The sequence below is a fragment of the Astatotilapia calliptera genome, chromosome 6, assembly GCF_964374335.1.
Source record: "Astatotilapia calliptera chromosome 6, fAstCal68.1, whole genome shotgun sequence".
Lineage (NCBI taxonomy): Eukaryota > Metazoa > Chordata > Actinopteri > Cichliformes > Cichlidae > Astatotilapia > Astatotilapia calliptera.
In genome coordinates, this window is record NC_137427.1 from 36,148,017 (window position 1) to 36,157,421 (window position 9,405).

Genomic DNA, 9,405 nt, shown 5'->3' on the forward strand with positions numbered 1-9,405 from the left:
GGGCGGGGTCGGGGGATGCGGGTCCCCCACGGAGGGAGGGAGGAGGTTGGGGTCGCGAGATCCCCCGAGGGGATGGGATGGGAGAGAGAGAGAGAGAGAGAGAGAGGGAGAGAGAGAGAGAGGGAGAGAGAGAGAGAGAGAGAGAGAGAGGGAGGGAGAGAGAGAGAGAGACGCGAGTTTGACAGAGAACACACGTGCAAGCGTGGATGATAAAGTCGTGTAAAAGGTGGTCGAGAAACACCCCGGCGAAAGCACAGCGCGTCGCGCGGCGAGATGATAAGAGCGTGGATGGCGGGTACTAAGCGCGTCGGGGTTACAGGTTACAGAGGTGGTGGCGCTTGCTGTACAACAACAACAACAACAACGGCAACAAGGTGCCAACGAGAAAGAAGAAGACGAAGAAGACGAAGAACTCGGAGAACTCGGAGGAGAAGGAGGAGGAGGAGGAGGAGGAGGAAGAACAAGAGGCCGAGGAGGATAACGACTCGACAGCCTGAACGCTCGCGGAGGAGGAGCGCTGCTCGGAGGAGCAGGAGGGCGAAGACGACGAGGTAGCGGACCATGGTTTACCGGGCGGTGCACGCGGACTACGCGATCACGGCCAAGAAATTCGGTTGCAATTATGCCAGGCTGATGGCTCGCAAGGCGAGCCGAAAGGCACAGAAGGAGACGAAGACACAGAAGAAGAAGAAGAAGAAGAAGAAGCAGCAGACAAAGATAACAAAGAAGACGTCGACTGCGGGCGGGGGGTTTCGGAGCATTGGCGGGAGGACGCCGGCCGTGCTTCAGGTGGCGTTGATGATCTTAGGCGCGATCGCGGGCATTGCGATGTCGGTGAAACTCGCGACGCAGATGTAGCCAACAATTATGACGATGATGACGATGAAGAAGAAGAAGACAAAGACTATGAAGACAAAGACTAAGACGAAGACGAAGAAGAAGAAGAAGAAGAAGAAGAAGAAGACGACGACGAAGAAGAAGACGACGACGAAGAAGAAGACGACGACGAAGAAGAAGACGACGACGAAGAGGAGGAAGAAGACGACGACGAAGAGGAGGAAGACGATGACGACGAAGAGGAGGAAGAAGAAGAAGACGACGACGAAGAGGAGGAAGACGATGACGACGAAGAGGAGGAAGAAGAAGAAGACGACGACGAAGACAACAAAGAGGAGGAAGAAGACGACGACAACAACGACGACCTCGACCTGCGAGGACGAGGCCCCACCGAAGAGGCCGTGGCGGCGGCGCGAGACGAGGCCTCCTCGTTCATGGCCTACTTCCCGCCGGAGATAGAGGACTCGGTGATCGCCATGACCAACCTGGAAGCGGACAGGTGCAGGCCCGCCATCGACGGATGGAAGCCAATGGGACGCGTCGAGTTCCGAGCCTACGTGGGGCTGCTCGTGCTCGCCGGCGTGTACAGGTCGCGGGGAGAGGCCTGCGAGAGCCTCTGGGACGCCGAGAGCGGCAGGTCCGTGTTCAGAGCCACGATGCCGCTCAAGACCTTTTGAGCCTACTCGAGCGCGCTGCGCTTCGACGACAGAGAGACCAGACGAGCCAGGCGAGGTGAGGGCGGCGGCGGCAGCGATAGCTACGACAAACTGGCCCCCATCAGAGCCGTGTGGGACGAGTGGTGCGCGAGGTTTCCCGCCATGTACCGCCCGGGACCGGAGGTCACCGTCGACGAGAGACTGGTGCCGTTCAGAGGTACGTGGTGTGTGTGTGTGTTTGTGTGTGCGTTGTTAAGATTCAATATTGAGGAAGGGTACAAGAGGTGATCGAAGAATAACCACACCGATCCGGCCGGGTGAAGTCAAACGATGATTTTAATGAATACACGCGTGGGAAGACACTCTGTACGCAGACAGCCAGTAGTCTTCGACTTAATCAAAGCATGAACAGATATTTTATAGCATCAGGGTTTGTTTACTGACGCCCCTTCATACGTCACAGACACATTTTATACATAGATCAGATCAACATCTTCATGACTTTTCCCCTAGAAAATCATCTCCTATTTTCATGGCTTGGTACTTTCCGTTCTTATCTTAAAATGAATTGTTCCTCTTTCTTGCCGAGACAACAAGAAACGGTTCCTCTTTTACCGAGACAATTTTGTAGTTACAGCCAAACATAACTAACCTCTTCCTCTAAATAAATCTAATTTAAAGTGTGTGTGTGTGTGTGTTGACCTCACATGCTCTTTCTCAATTCACCTGTTGCACTTCTGACCTTTTACCAGACCAGAAGCTCACTGAGACTATGTGTATGTCTTCTACTAAATAAATGTTTTAATCAAGAACCTCTACTAAAACCTTAATATAAAATGATAAAGCTATCTGTTATATTGTTAAAGCCTCGTCTTAGCCTGCGGCTCAAAATAACTTCCTGCTTCTTTCTGCATACAACTTCCTGTCAGCCTGCAACTCAGTCTTTCTGAAAGAGACACTGTCTAAACCTTGGAATGCAATATCCATGCTGCAAATTATATTATTAATGCAATAACAATTATTTAACAATAGCAGTAAAATAATTTCCCTCCTCGACACTCCCCCTTTTGACCTCTGAAAACCAGAGGTCACAATACATTGTGTCCTCACGCAGACCCTTCTCTGGTGGTCTCGAACCTCGAGATCTCCAGGATCCTCGCCCCTCCTGTGGTCGCCGAGATCTTCTGCAAAGGAAACAAAACACCTTTCCTGCATCTCCCTAACTTATCCTATCTGGGACTCTTTAATCAAAAGCCTGATCCTAATTATCTTCTTAACTTATTGACTTGTATTTATGTATACTCTTCAACGTTACTCATCACTTTAAAATCCTTTTAAGCGCTGGTTTCACGTCCGGTTGCTCGCTCTATTTTCCCTTATCTGATCATCAACATCCTGTGCACAAGTTGTCGCTGCTGCAAGTTAATCTACTCCAAAAGAAAACAACCACTTTAATCAATTAAGTTCAAGCATATAAGCAATTACTCCTGTATACATTTCATCATAGCTAAATGCTGCCTTGAAACAACTCCTATGTGTTAACACTAACTTCATTTTAAAACCTCACATTTCCTATGTTATAACCCATTTTGGTATAGCCTTTTTATTTCATTTTTGCTCCCTTTAATGTAACAATACCTCCTAATTCTAGTTTATCAGACTTAACCAAAATATATGCTTTCCTTCCTCTTTGGTCCTTCTTTAAGTTCAGTTAAAAGCTAAATGAATTTAAGGCCTTTTGCCTGGAATCAATACTGTCATGTGTGTTTCTTAACTCTGTGTCTGTAAGCGTGTGCAATCCTTCATGAACTCATATTATCCTCACAGTAGATTGGCTAATCATAGCGCTAGCCAAAGGCTCGTGACCCTCCAGAGACAAATTTGAGCCACAACTCCTTTAAAAGCACAAAATGCAATATGTATAAAAATCATTTCTATTTATAAGCTCCCCCTTTTATCCTAAAAATACCTCCTATATAATATCTGTATGTGTAAGCCTACATTATAACCACTACTTCTAGAAATCAAAAAGAAATCAAAGCTGTTCTACCCCTTCAACCCTCACTAATTTTCCCTCTAAGAATTATTCACAGCTTTGAAAAACCGGCATTGTATCTTCTAAACAGGATTCATGGTCCTGGGCCATGTTGGCCCAGTATTCTTGGTTCCTTGTATTTTCGCTCCTTATTTAGGCCAGGTTTTCTGAGGTGTCCTGTTGTGGTGTTCCCTAAGTATTTTTTCCCTTTGTGACTCTCTGTGTATTCATGAGCTCTCGTCTCTCTTTGTGTTTATTCCATGTTTCCCCCAGCCTGTTATGTCTGTGTTCTCCCCGTGCTCTGGGTGTATTTAAGTTGTGTCTTCTGATATTGTAGTTCCTGGTTCGTCTATATTGTTTCCCCTCGGTCTCCCTGCGTCTCTTGTGTATTTCCCCGGACCTCCCTGCATCCTCGTTTCTGGTTTGTGTTATTAGCTTACCCAGTTTTCCGGTTTCTTGTTTTTCCACCAGTGCTGTTTTGTGCCCACCGTTGTAAATAAATATTCACCTGCACCAGAGCTGCCGCCTTTTGGGTCCTTTTCTACAACTCCACACGGCTTGCCTCGCAAACCGTGACAAGTTCACTTTTAATCCTTTAACCTTAACTTAAAAATAACAGTTTCAGTTTTACCATATCCAAATGATCAAAAACCCAAAAGTTCCTAAAATGATCCTAAATTATTAAACAATTAAATTATTAAACCCTAAACCCCCCTTTATCTTGATACATTTCATGTGTCAAGATACTATACAAAACTTAAAAATGCTCAGTTTCCCCACTCATGATCCAATCTATGTCATAAAAATAAACTTAAAACAGAACAGTTATCAGTCATGTGCTTCTTCAAACAATGATAACTGAGTTACATCAAAAAATATTTCCCCTTTAGCATTTGGCATTCTCCCAACAATATACTATAATCTCATAATCTAACCCCAGTCAACAAAGCAAAACAAAAATTTTTCTGGTAAAAGCAAATTGTTTGTCCACATTAATTCATCCTCACTCACATACAGTCTCACATTCACTCACATGCAGTCACACCATGTATTTGCTAATGGTGGAGCTTCCCGCGTCAGATTCTCCACCCTCAGCAAAATGAGCTCCGTCATTTTTATTTTCCATAGGAAAATATTTCTTCATGCTTTTGGACTGGATTGACTCGCATAAAATCCTTTTTACAGGGACTTACGACCTTGATCAGTCCCCACAGGTAGCTCTCCTCAGCCAATTGTAATCTGGAAAGCCCCCTTATATTTGCTCCTCCCGAGAATTTTCAGCGCCGTTATTCACTGTTGCAGGCCTGCTTAAAACAGAAATGAAAAAAAATAGAGCTGATTGTTAGCTCATAAAAACAAAACAAAATCACCTAACAGGTTTTCTTTAAGTGCACTGTTACAAAATAATGGGCCCAATTTTAGACATGTCCATGTTTCCTAAAACTCCCTCTATTAAAAACAAAAATAACAACAACAACCTACCTGACAGAATCAACCCATCACCACAACAACCTTAAACACACAAATCTTGCCACCACATAATTTCACCTCCTCAATACACCAAAAGTCTCATTAAAACCACTCAATTTGCACACAAAAATCACCCCCTTATGCTCTATAACATACTTCAATTCAGCATAAAACCCCCTTACGACATCATATAATCACTAAACTATAAATTTCCTACCCCAATCTGCACTTCTCGTCTCTGCTATGCTTCCTCTTCCTGAAAGTCACAGTCACACACACACTCAGGAAGTTCTTTCGTCACCACACACTCCAGCTAATTTGCATACTGAATCATCTCTCAAGAAGCTGTAACAACAGAAACATATGTTTAAACATTCCCAACTCATTAAATCATTTTATTTCTTCCAACAGTGATCACTAGTGTTGATCACTCAGTACGAGAGCACTCCTAAGTCACTCTTTTTTTTTTTTAAAACTACTTTAATCCCTTTTTCGTTTTCATAACTCCCTTTGTCATATGGCTTATTCTATTCCTCAATTACAAACTCAAATGTATTTTATTAAACATTCACACCATTGTATCATTCATACAAAATAGCAAGCTGTTCTTCATTGCCTATGTTTGTGTTCTTAGCCAGGTTTAATCAGTGTCTATGCATTAAACTCCATGAGCTTGTCTTGTCTTTATAAGTTTAATGCATTTCCTGTTTGTGTGTGTGAATTTGCATATGGTGCTTTTACAGTGTGTCAGACTCCTTCATAATTTTGCCTTTAAACAGTCAATTTTCTCCTCCCCAACTTTACTAACCCAAATTCTGATTTCCTACCTTAAATAGCAGCATTCCTTGTCCTCAGCCAGAAGGTAGGGCTCCACTTGCCACTTTCCACCTCCACCCTAGCCCAGCGGTCTTACCCGTCAGGTCCGAGAGTATTCGTGACTGTGCCTGCCTTAGGTTGTCCCAGGGTTTCGAGGTGGGATCTTACCCGTCATGGGCTATCCAGCCTTCCATACTCGCCTGATACGGGGCCCAAGTGGGCAGGGGAGGGAACACACTGGCTCTGGGAATTAAAGGAATGTAAGCTGCTTCCTTCATTGCATCTTATGTTAAACTATCTCTATAATAAGCTATCTCAATTCTGACTCCTTCCTAGAATAATTTCACATATGGCACTTTGTGTATGTGTGTTTTCTATTCATTAATGTAATTGTCAGTTATTTTCTCTCTTCATTTTACTTTATTTATCTGTTTGTTTGTAACGTTCTACTTTAGTTCTACTAAACCTTGATGTAAAAAACAATACTCCCTTATTTCACGCACACACTCTGCATTTTGCCTACGCACACACTTCTCTCTCAGACTTCCTCTGTTCACACATCACCTTGCACTCACTCTACTATCAACTTTCATAGTGTTATTATTATTTAGTATTTTGTACACCTCACACAGAATCATTCAAATCGAGTACTCACAGCATTCACATCACAACCTTCAACTTTCACTTTCGATCCTGCAAGACGCAGAGATGGACATCTCCTTCACCTAACATAAAACTAAATTACCATATCAACATACAATTACTGAAATTCAAACTCAAATACACCATCTGTTTTAATAAAGTCAAAGAGTAAACAGGTGTACCAAGTGTATGTACTTATGTGTTTTAAACTGAAAGAAAAAGAAACTCAAACTCTCATAACATCACTCATGCATCTCTTAAATTAAAAACACTTTCAAACTTTAAAACCTCCTACTTTACATCACCAAAGAAATACCTCTCACACCTTCATTCATCATTCAAAACCTTCTAGTCACCGCATTCACACTTAAACTGTGACTAGAGTTGAAGAATATAACTCAAAACACAATTTCCTAAGAGTATTTTAGACATGCTTGTCATAATCAAAAAAGCAAGTAAAAAACAAACAAACAAAAAATTGAAACCTCCATTAATTCTCACCGCACACACAAGAAATTGAAAAAATAAAACCCACCAGCAGCTAATGCTGGAGAAAAGTCACTACTGAAAGTGATGTGTTAGTCTTAAGTATATACAATGCACTCAATATATTTATATATCTACATCCAAACTCAATCAATTACTATACATCCACTACGGCAACTCAAAACTTTATTTATAGTCCTTTGCTAAACATAAATGGCATTTTAAACACACACTCTACAATGTTTGCAGCAGTATTTGTAAAACCAACTGTGGCTTAAACAGTTCACTGCTTACTCATTTGCATTTTCACTCACACACACACCTCCAAAAATAGCAGCAGCATTGCCTCAGACTCCTTTCACACAGAGATCTCTTATTACAAAGACGTCTTATATTTACAACTACTGTCAGATCTGTCAGCTTTAGCGCCTAACCAATTTCGACAAATTTAAAATAACCGCCCACCAATTAACCAGTATCAAGACTTTAACTGTTTCTGGCCTCATTTCTAAAATCCCTAACTCAATTTAAAAGCGTCAACCAACCCAAACTTTGCCTGAAGCTCTATTTTTGGCATTTCACAGCCAAGGCTTACCTCGAAGTGTTAAGTTAAAGTTACACGCCCGAAGACCAACTTCTCCTGTCCAAAAAAGCGCAGATACCGTTGCAAACGGTAAGGAGACTCTAACTCCTAGCTTAATTCCGGGATGCCCTGTACCCCACAGCTAAACCACACTGAACTAACCCTCTTCGCCGAGAGGTCAATGTCGCGCGTCCACGACAAGGAGGGAGCGTAACCTCCGGGCTCTGCGCTTCCTAGCAGACTCGAACTGCCGTTCTAGAATAATTTAGAATATTTTGAAACAACAATCAACACCCGAAACAAGTGTATAACTGAGGCAGGTGCAACCTAGTGGCCAATTTGACCGCTCAGGTCCACTCTTATGACCAAATTTGGACTCTAACCAACACAATAACCAATTCCCTACCAACTACTTGAGACTCTAACTCAATTTCTTTGGGACTTCAACCCATTATTTAAACTTTTCTTATCAGACTCTTAACTACTTTCATTTCTTCTTAGCAGAACTCTAACTGCTTCAACTCATGAGATTTTCATCAAAATCAAAACAGACATCCACCAGTAACTTCAGTGAGTAGACTTAAATTTTATCATGTCCAATTTGGCACACTTTGGAAATAATTCAACAGGTAGTGCCTTACCTTTTGGATAAGCCGGCTTATGCCCACTCACTTAGACCACTGGAACTCATGTCTGCCCGTCAGACCACCCAAGACCACCAAATTTCTCCATCTAAACCTCCAACTCACCCTCCTCAATAACCGGACGAAGCCCCCAAATGTTAAGATTCATTATTGAGGAAGGGTACAAGAGGTGATCGAAGAATAACCACACCGATCCGGCCGGGTGAAGTCAAACGATGATTTTAATGAATACACGCGTGGGAAGACACTCTGTACGCAGACAGCCAGTAGTCTTCGACTTAATCAAAGCATGAACAGATATTTTATAGCATCAGGGTTTGTTTACTGACGCCCCTTCATACGTCACAGACACATTTTATACATAGATCAGATCAACATCTTCATGACTTTTCCCCTAGAAAATCATCTCCTATTTTCATGGCTTGGTACTTTCCGTTCTTATCTTAAAATGAATTGTTCCTCTTTCTTGCCGAGACAACAAGAAACGGTTCCTCTTTTACCGAGACAATTTTGTAGTTACAGCCAAACATAACTAACCTCTTCCTCTAAATAAATCTAATTTAAAGTGTGTGTGTGTGTGTGTTGACCTCACATGCTCTTTCTCAATTCACCTGTTGCACTTCTGACCTTTTACCAGACCAGAAGCTCACTGAGACTATGTGTATGTCTTCTACTAAATAAATGTTTTAATCAAGAACCTCTACTAAAACCTTAATATAAAATGATAAAGCTATCTGTTATATTGTTAAAGCCTCGTCTTAGCCTGCGGCTCAAAATAACTTCCTGCTTCTTTCTGCATACAACTTCCTGTCAGCCTGCAACTCAGTCTTTCTGAAAGAGACACTGTCTAAACCTTGGAATGCAATATCCATGCTGCAAATTATATTATTAATGCAATAACAATTATTTAACAATAGCAGTAAAATAATTTCCCTCCTCGACAGCGTGTGTGTGTGTGTGTGTGTGTGTGTGTGTGTGTGTGTGTGTGTGTGTGTGTGTGTGTGTGTGTGTGTGGCTGTGGCTGTGGCGTGCGGATGAGAGGAGGAAGAGGAGCGGGAACAACGACAACACTAGCTTTCTGCTATTGTCGTCGTCGGGTTCTGCGGCTGTGCTTTTACATGTGCTTTTACTCACGTCTCTCCCTCTCTCTCTCCTCTCCCTCTCTCTCTCACCCTCTCTCGCCATCAGGATGGTGTCCGTTCAGACAGTACATGCCCAGCAAACCGGCCAGGGACG

General features: G+C 42.7%; 1 long non-coding RNA gene across 1 annotated transcript; it reads right to left on the reverse strand.

Annotated features, from left to right (window-relative positions):
• Nucleotides 1-1,811: 1,811 nt before the first annotated feature.
• LOC145429582 (uncharacterized) lies at nt 1,812-9,121 on the reverse strand. The gene is made up of 2 exons (XR_013909828.1): nt 3,929-9,121; nt 1,812-3,897 (listed from the first exon to the last, which is right to left on the reverse strand). It is a non-coding gene; the product is annotated as an uncharacterized LOC145429582 (long non-coding RNA).
• Between the last annotated feature and the right edge of the window lie 284 nt (nt 9,122-9,405).